Here is a 10,000-nt window from a genome sequence, read left to right as displayed (position 1 = left end):
GTATTTGAGCAAGATAATGGTTCTTGATCACGTGACTGTCCCTTAGAAAGAGTGACACCAAGCAAAGTATCCCTGAAAAAATGAACTATCCATTGGAACGCTGAGGCTGTCAGCTGAAGCGGTCTCTGAGCTTTGAGTGATTCTGATAACAGAGAACATAACGGAACCTGTTTTGAAAACAATGCCTCATGCAACAATGACTCGAAACAAATTGTACTTAGAGGCAACTAACGATAAATATTTACTGGTAACAGTAAATAGTAGAATGTTTCTAAAGACCGATGAAAGACCGTCTCAAAAAACATTTCTACTCACAGCAGAATCCTCAGTAAAATTCGTAGGAGAACAGAGAGTTATCAACATGCTTCAGAAAATACACATTCTTTAACGAAATGCTGTTAGCAAATCATTCATTCGTCGTTAGTCATACTTTTATTTACATTGCTCTCCATTTTGAGAATCAATAAAGCTTATAGCCTACCTTCTTATGCTTCTGTTGCGCTGAAAGCTTTACAGAATGTCTTGGCAAGCGGAGTTGTCGGAAAATGGAGACTGAATGAAGATTAGGTTACTTATGCAGTATCTTGTACGGCATATGAAATCTTAATAATAATCATTCGTGTCCATAGTACCTGTTTTCAATGTTTTCACTAAAGTATTCTCATATGAATGCTCTGCATATCTATTCATAGAATATCAGGCTGAAACCTTTCGAGAAAAGTTTCTCTTACTGGTGGTTTCATGAAGTTCACAGGGTCACATCATTTCACATGGCATGAGAGCACCTCCGGTATTCCAGAGCTTCAGTCTTTTCAGTTATGCATGAGCATGCAGAATCGCGAAGATATGAACTCACTCAAGAATTGAGAATAAAAAGTGTAGCTGTCAATCTAGGTATAATATAAGACACAAAATATACTAATACAATAAGGAAAACACAATCATGATTACTCTAACCCAAATAAACTATTACAGATTTAGCCTCATGGATATATCTGCACAAATATCCAGATAAATACTTGACACAGAAAGGCATAGACACACACAGGCACTAACACACACACACACACACACACGCACACACATGCGAACCCCCAAAGCAAGAGTGCGCAAGATACGTGTAAAGAGCATTCAGATTCTCTGATGTAAAGCACAGATACTCGATCAAAGATGTAGGCTCATAAATATTTACATACATTCACATTTTTACACACCTGACCGTACACCCACACACACACACACATATACATACACACAGACACACATACTGAATATATAGTACTACATTTTCCCATTAAAGGAGTTGCTTCAGAATATGGTACCCTTCAGTGTCTAAGCTCGTACGTTAATCACCTCATACTATTTATGTACATAAAGGGATTTTTGAGCCAACTCTCCTATGGGGAAGTGAAGTGGGCATTCTAAACGAGACTGAAAGATAAAAGGGGCATTGTATGTGTAGCATGTTTGGTATAAGAAGAGTTAACAAGGTGAGCAATTGAAGGACATGAACAATGAATAACTATTAGTTTTAGGCATCAAAACTGCCACGCTCATTCACACCAACGCGGAGAAGCCGTGAAAAAGTTAGTAAATACGAATAGGAAGGGCGGAGTGATTTGAAGAGGTTTGGTCATGTGGTAAGTATGGAGAGCTACAGATTTGTGAAAGGGCTAGGACTAGCGAGTGTTGGGAGACAGAAGAAGGAGGCATAGTATGATTTGGTCAGATGGAGTGGAAGGAATGTGGGACCTCAAGGTCGTGATATCTAATAAGCTACACAAACTAGCTCATCATACAGGTAAGTAACGCATTGCGTATAGGGATTGTCGACGTGCAGTTATAGAGCCTTCCATGTGGGCGAAGGGGTACAGGGTACAGGAAGCCGTTGCTGCTGCGGAAGTTTTCAGCTCAGGGTTTCATCCTTCTTTTATCACTTAAAGCCGACCGGCCAATGAAGAATTAGAGGAATTTATTTCTGGTGATAGAAATTAATTTCTTGCTATAATGTGCTTCGGATCCCACAATAAGCTGTAGGTTTCGTTGCCAGGTAACAAATTGGTTCTTAGCCACGTAAAATAAATCTAATCCTTCGGGCCAGCCCTCTCTAGGAAGAGCTGTTAATCAGCTCAGTGGTCTGGTTAAACTAAGATATACTTAACTTATCACTTAAAGGATAAAAGTGACAGTGGCTGTTGTTTTAATTTTCTGGAGACATTCCATTAGAGGAAACACTTTATTGGATATTTCTCTCTCTCTCTCTCTCCATATATATATATATATATATATATATATATATATATATGTATGTATGTATATATATATATATATATATATATATATATATATATATATATATATAATATATATATACTGTATACTGTAATATATGTATATATATTACACACACATATATAGATACATATATATATATGTATATATATATATATATATACATACATATACACATATACACACACACACACAAGCAGCCCAAAGACTCGTTGCTGGTGCGCATCCAATCACCATCATTATATACAAACGCACAGCTGAACAAACAGGTTTTACCACAAAAATTATTCTCACGCAAACAAGCACACACAATCACAAAAGCAAACAAATAAACTGTCCACGCGCGCACACGCGCAATCGCTTCCATCCGTAGACATGAAATATTAGAATTTTCTGAAATGTAGGTCATACAGACCAGCTTCTGAGCGGTCGTCCAACTTAGGCATTGTCAGCAGAAGAATATAAAAATCTTACATGAAATGTTTTAGGCGCCTCAAAACATATTTGTTCTTGATCAAGTATCTTTTTCCTCCTACATAATTTTGCATATAAACTCACCTCCATTAGATTAAACATTCGCAAACATGGAGGTAAATGAAATGCGAAATATCTAGAAATACCTAGTACACATGTAAATATAAGCACGTGAACAATTATAATACCTATATTCCTACAACTTCAATTGTCCCACTTCCAGTTTGATAGAAACCAATCATTGGAGTTTTAATAATACAGCGAGTTCAAAAAGAGTGTCTATGAATTTAATTTAAGCGCGGAATGATCATCGTACCTCCAGGAAAATAATCACAATCGCTGAATCTTGGCAATAAAGTTTTGGGTCTGGCGTCTTTCTCTTACTTGTTGCATGGGAAGTGTCTGGTTTTCTTTGAAGCTGCTAAGGTTAGATGTCTTTGTTCAAAGGGACGTTTTGTTTATTTCTTTTCCTATTTTTTACTGTGTCACAGTCATTACAGTCACTTCGTAATTCTATCTGGGTGCTTCCCCAATGACAAGGTTCCTTAAAACAGCAGGAAAGGCAACAGGCGTGGAAGGAAATAACTTTTAGTGGAGTTGTTGAATAATTCCTTTTCTGAGAGAGAGAGAGAGAGAGAGAGAGAGAGAGAGAGAGAGAGAGAGAGAGAGAGAGAGAGAGAGTGAATCTAATTAATTATGATTCAAACTTCCACGATTTGTCAAAATTATGGAAAATACTCTTGTCAGACCAGAATTATTGGATCTACAAATGAATGGACTGTCATAACAAAACCGAAGCTTATCCCATGAATTAACATAACCAGACGAATGGGATCTCTCACAATTATAGATTAATAGCAAATTCCTCTCTCTCTCTGTAAATTGACTTTCACAGACTTTTCTGGAGAGAGAGAGAGAGAGAGAGAGAGAGAGAGAGAGAGAGAGAGAGAGAGAGAGAGAGAGAGAGAGAGAGAGAGAGAGAAACAGACGATGTAATATAGAACTGGGTATGTGAAATACATCATGTTCAGTTTCTTTCCTTCACATTTACTTATGAACAAAAAAGGATACAACTGAAAACCTTGAGCTTAAGATTACACATGCCATATATATATACATCTATATATATACAAATATACGAGAATAGGTCTATCCTTCGGTGGTCTCGGTATAATGCTGTATGAGGCGTGGCCCATGAAACTTTAAATAGGACTCGATGTGGTCTGTCCTATATGGTTACCAGATGCACGATTATGGCTAACTTTAACCTTAAATAAAGTAAAAATTACCATGGCTAGAGGGCTGCAATTTGGTATGTTTGATGATTGGAGGGTGGATGATCAACATACCAATTTGCAGCCCTCTAGCCTGAGTAGTTTCTAAGATCTGAGGGCGGACGGAAAAAGTACGGACGGACAGACAAAGCCGGCACAATGGTATTCTTTTACAGAAAACTAAAAAGCAGGACTGATAGAGGGAGAGAAACACAATTCAAACAGGGAAAATGTGTATGCGGATCAAATGTTCACTATGCAACAGTTATGAGACAAGCTTGGGAGGGAGAGGGCAAATTTGTACGTGACATACATGGCTTTAGAGAATGCTTGCAGTTAAATTGAGCTTAGTGTAATGTGGAAAGTGTTGAGGATACCAGGCAAAAAACTCAGGTTTTTGAAGACTGGCATTGAAAGCTTTACGATAAAAGTGAAGCTTGTATTCATAGGCAGGAAAGTGTTTTGTCTGTCGTAAAAACAGCGTCATGTTTCCGTGGCTTGGAGTTTATGCAAAAAGAGAAGTTATGAGATGAACAGACGTGGGTGCAGATTAGTGTGAGAAACCAAGGAGCTATGAATGGGATGGGGAGTGAACGTTGGCTGATGTTTTAGCTTTGACGAGTCACAGTTTCGAGAAACTGCAGAGACTGGTGAACAGTTGTAAGGTGCTTGTAAGAGGAAATGCTGAAAGTGAAAGTTAGGAAGGCTAAGTTCGTGAGGGTCAGCGGAACATAGGAACTTGGAATAATGAGTTAAAGTAATGTATTAAGAAGTAAACATGGATGATGGGTGGATGAGAGAAGAAACAGGGTATAGAATGAGTGGTTCAAGAAAGATGATAGGAGTTGAAAAAAAAAATTGGAATTTATGACTGGATTCCTGAATTAATTCTTCAGCTTGTAAATCAAATGTAATTGCTGAAGAGTAAAAAATGATGGATGTGTAGGAGAGAATGATATATATATATATATATATATATATATATATATATATATATATATATATATATATATATATATATATATATGTATATATATATGTAGAATCTACTGGTCACTTTTTTTCAGACACATATGTAATTCTAATAGCCACAATGCCCTCTTAACTTATCGAATTCTTCGCGCTTTTTTGGATGTGCTTGTAACTACGATGTAACTACGGCTTCGTAGTTACAAGCACATCCAAAAAAGCGCGAAGAATTCGAGAAGTTAAGAGGGCATTGTGGCTATTAGAATTACATATATATAGATAGATAGATAGATAGATAGATAGATAGATAGATAGATAGATAGATAGATAGATAGATAGATAGATAAATAGTAAAAAATATATAAAACTAATTCATGAAAATTTACACGGTTTAAGAGACTTTGGAAAGGGGAGAACTGCGAAGACGTGACGATGTGATAAAAGCTTGTGTATTTATAAAAATGGATCATTGGGTTATGAAGTTATAGGTATAATAAAAGAGAATGGTACCGGGCACAACAGTAATAAAGGCAAAGGTATTATGGGAATCATATGAGGAAGGACGAATTGAGCGCCAAGCAAGTGCTAGGGCGAGAGGTTGTTAGAATTGCTGGTGGAAGGGCCACAATTTCAGGGAGAGCATGAATGCACTCACGTAAAAGACGAATGATGAAGGGTAGTTAGGGGTCGACACGCTACTGTTATGCTTCTTTATAGGAACAGGAAGCGATTGATATTGTGGAATATTTTCCACTGACAGTTAATCTGTATGCAGGTAAGGAAAGGGCGAATAAGACAGTGACTGCTGTTTTGCTCTCCTCTGGACACTGTTTAGACAAAACGACTTGATGATGACCACATTCACACATACACATATAAAAAGAATGAGAGAGAGAGAGAGAGAGAGAGAGAGAGAGAGAGAGAGAGAGAGAGAGAGAGAGAGAGAGAGAGAGTATATTTTCTATTCTGACCCTAGGATAAAAGTATTCTGTACATTTCAGCCCTGACAGATGTCTTTTAGGCCTACTAAACCAATATCCGTTTCTTATACATCAGTGTGAAGAAGCTAACAACTGGCAGGCCTAAACCTGAAGCATACCTCCTCCAATTATTCATCTGCATTCAAAGGACGGTACGTTCCAACATTGTACCTCTCTCTCTCTCTCTCTCTCCTTAGGACTCCCATACCTCCTGAGTGGCGGCCGAAAGGAATCGAAAAATGCTGAAACAGGTTCTCAAGGTTAGGTCTAGCCTTCAAGCAGCAACAGGTGAAGTTAAGCCTTCCTTCTCTAACGATTAGAAGTAAAGTCCTGAACAGAAACAACTGCTCATTAATGATGTTTTTCTTATTGGTCATTTTTCTCCTCATACGAGATAAGCCCATATGTAGTGACAAATAGGATTCTCTAAGAGATTTGTGATAAAAAGAACTGCACAATTATATCCACACATATTAACGTTCTGAACACACACACATACACATCTATCTGTCCATCTATATAAAAAATATATAAATATGTATATATATTTATATATATATATATATATATATATATATATATATATATATATATATATATATATATATATGAATGTAGATGTATCATGGGGAAGAAAATGAAGCTCCGTGTATAAATCACTGCGTTTCTCCTTCAGTTGGTTTAGACATCTTAAAGCGCTCCATGAAGATTTTCTTGAAAAACTGAAGGAGAAACCAGTCAGATTTATACACAGTGCCTCATTTTTTCCTCGTGGAATATCTGCATATGCTCGCGCGCGCACACACGCACAAATATAAATATATAAATAAACAAATATATATATATATATATATATATATATATATATATATATATATGCATACATACATATGTATACTTACCGTTGCTTAATCAACAAATGTATAGTGAAAATAGTTTTATACTAAATTCGCAACAAAAAAATACCTGTCAATATTACAACTTATGGCCACTTGTAAGGACAGAGCGAGAAGTGTATTTGGTCGTAACTGGGAAAACTATTTTTCAAGATTTAGTAGATAAAGAACAAGACTCTACTAGCTTCAGGATATACTCTTTTCTCTCTTTATTAAACAATTTTCGTAGCATCCCCCTTGGACTTACTTTATAAATTCACATTCTTCGAGACTGGTAATGGCAAAGCACCCAGCTGCCAAGTTCAACAAGAATCTCTAGGGAGAAATCATAATCGTGTTCTCTTTACACATGTGTGTGAATGCGAGAGAGAGAGAGAGAGAGAGAGAGAGAGAGAGAGAGAGAGAGAGAGAGAGAGAGAGAGTCTAATGATTTTTATATAATATATATTTATATCTATACACACACACACACACACACACACACATATATATATATATATATATATATATATATATATATATATATATATATATATGCTCTCTGCTACTCTCATCTAAATGATGTATTTAGGAAGAAAATGAAGCTCTGTGTATGAATCTAACTGATTTCTCCTTTAGTTGGTTTAAGACATCATATATATATATCTTCTTTCTTCTTCTTTTAACGTGCTTTTTTCCCATTTTTGTATGGAATTGGCAGCACGATGCCTTCTTTGAAGGACTTTTGATTTGGCTTTAGGGTAGACCGTAGTCCTTGATCAGCTGCCCTGCCTGACATTTATATATATATATATATATATATATATATATATATATATATATATATATATATATATATATATATATATATATATATATATATATATAACATGTTATGTATATTGTGGTTTGACGTTTGCTAATGAGCCACCTTTGTAGGCAGGTGTTTCTAGCTTCTAACGCAGTGGAAGTTCTAGCGAGTGTCTCTGTGTTCTATCGCCCTGTTTATCCCCTGTAGCCACCCCAATGTTCGGGAAAAGGTGCGAAATGACATATACGCCCGCCCTCACATTTAAAAAATCTCTGAGCAACCCAGTTCAAAATCCCAGTTACAATGAATCCTATCGGTTTAAACGAGGCGAAATGACAATGTATCTCCGCAGGTGACCTTTCATTCCTAGGAAGAAACGGACTTTGCGAATTTGTGAAGTGGTGCTGACTGTCAGGCGAGGTGAGCGAGGTCCTCCTGCGCAGTCCTTCCCTCGCTTGTTCTCAGGCTGATTATTGCCATCCCTTTCTTTGTAGTTATCTGGTGGACATCTCGCAAGTATTTCAGGCTCTCCATTGTCTTCGCCTGCTGCCTGCTCAGGAGGAAGGAGGGGACACCATGTCACCATCACTGTTGCTAGTACTACTCTTACTATTGTTACTATGACTAACAATAATTTCATTGTTTAAGCTACAATTACTTGTACCCTTATCATTTTTATTATATCATCACCATCATCATCATTGTAGTATCGGCAGAAACGTGGCCAATAATAATTATGGCAAAAATTGACGAGATGTATAATAAAATATTACATCATTCAATCAAATCTTTAAAGGCATAATCAACACTAATTACCCTAGAAATATATTAGTCAAAAAAGGACGGGTTATGCGAGATATTCTGAATATAGAAAGACTGGTTTTTTTTCATATAATCGTTACAGAGATATGAACTTCAAACCATAGGCCTTTGGTTGCTTAATGTGCATGTTTAGTGGTTGCGTGTGTGCGTGTGTGTTTGTGGTGTGTGTGCAGAGAGAGAGAGAGAGAGAGAGAATGTGTGTGAGAGAGGTTGGTGTGAGCCTGTCGTTTGGAAAGAGAGAAAATGAGAGAAATGGTGGATTAGAGGTGTGCGTGAACTAAGCGAAAATAATTTACCCGTGTGCATTAGAAGACAGGTGGACACCGAAAAATACTCGATTATTTGAGCTCAAGGCAGAGAGAGAGAGAGAGAGAGAGAGAGAGACTTTGCTTAGCAGATTGTCTTGTACGTCGCTGGAGAGCTTTCAGTTCAGAATTGACTGGATGTTCCTAACAGGGGATTGGCCCCTACACTGAGAGACGCAAATAGCTGCCAGACAGAAGGCGCACTGCGCATCTCATCTTCAATTTTGAATGTTAATGGCCTCGTCTGACTACGCGAGAGTGCTATATCGGCACTGCTGGGCGCGTATGCACTTCTCCTAGCAGCGTATACATTTGCATTCACAGGCGTCTCGGGAGAGCGCTAAGAGTATTCTCGTAGAGGTCGTCGTAAGAATGCTGAAGGAAATGTCGTTAGATTCCCCTCTGAGTTGTTTCGCCCGACAGACAGCAGAATTGCAAATCGCCTCGGCGCCTATAATTAAGTTTTCATAATAGATTTTCATTCGAGAAAAGGTCGGAATGATAATGGCTCGTCCATTTCCAACGAGTCTGCAGAACTTATTATGGATACTGAAGGATTATTCTTTCAGCGGTTCCTCCCTAAAATTAGAAATGGGAGAGAGGCATAATGAGCCAAACAGACACGCGCTCACAAAGCGTAATTTAAATGTACGATATGGCCTCGGATGGTTGTGAAATGATTGACAAGTATTCTCTTCTAATGAAATTGCCGAATAAGGGAAAGTCTGAAGAAAATGACCAAATTATTGATGAGTAAATTGAAGGGTATGGAGATAATGATCGGCTGCCTTGGGTGAAATGAAAGAACATATGCTTAATAGATATTGCATGCAAAGGAAAATGAGTAGGGAAGAGGGAGAATTGATATACATGAACTTAGTGAATAAAATGACTGCAGAAAAAAATATAATAGATAAGAGTAATCGTGTACTGTATGTTATTCGAATGATAAAAGGGAAATTTTTCTACATGAAATGTAGCTAATCTTTCGAAATGGTTCCTTCATCTAACTGTAGCCTCATAAACTACCTTCCTTTTGCGTCAGGCACTTTACGAAAACACTACTTGTTGGCGTGATAAGAGTACATTTGCTTTATAGGAGCAAAGGTCAGCCAAGTTCAATTCATTGGCAAAGCATAATTTCTTTTAATGCTCCCTTTCAATCATAATTTGACATATAACATTACTATTTTAACCA

Source organism: Macrobrachium rosenbergii, chromosome 55 (genome assembly GCF_040412425.1).
Source record: "Macrobrachium rosenbergii isolate ZJJX-2024 chromosome 55, ASM4041242v1, whole genome shotgun sequence".
Taxonomy (NCBI): Eukaryota; Metazoa; Arthropoda; class Malacostraca; order Decapoda; family Palaemonidae; genus Macrobrachium; species Macrobrachium rosenbergii.
Note: the sequence above shows the minus strand (reverse complement) of the source record.